Genomic DNA, 554 nt, shown 5'->3' with positions numbered 1-554 from the left:
CACACACACACACACACACACACACACACACACACACACACACACACACACACACACACACACACACACACACACACACACACACACACACACATTATATAATGAGAATGATTGGAAATGAATGGAGATAATCAAACATTGTATAGAGAGAGATAGTTGGACCCCATGTGGAGAAGCTTTAACAGCAGATCTGAACCACAATGATGGGAGGAGTTGGCGGATGAGTAAAAGAGATAAAAATGAAGCAAATGATGTCATGCGATCACTCTGGAGACTGTGCACAACTCCCTCTCACCCTGTTTCACTTTTCCTCCTCCTCTTCCTCCTCTAAGATGTGTGAAGTGATGCAACGTACCGTTAACAGGTTGTAACGTGGGGGGCTTGGTAACGCTGTCACTAGTCCGGCAACGTCCGGTATTTTGTCAGTTGTGTGTGTGTGTGTGTGTGTGTGTGTGTGTGTGTGTGTGTGTGTGTGTGTGTGTGTGTGTGTGTGTTTACTCTGGATCTATGAATGGCATTGTGCTGAGAGAGCTGATTAGGCAAATGGCATAGAC

Source organism: Notothenia coriiceps, unplaced genomic scaffold, assembly GCF_000735185.1.
Source record: "Notothenia coriiceps isolate Sejong01 unplaced genomic scaffold, NC01 NC01_scaffold00024030, whole genome shotgun sequence".
Taxonomy (NCBI): Eukaryota; Metazoa; Chordata; class Actinopteri; order Perciformes; family Nototheniidae; genus Notothenia; species Notothenia coriiceps.
This window is presented reverse-complemented; position numbering follows the sequence as displayed.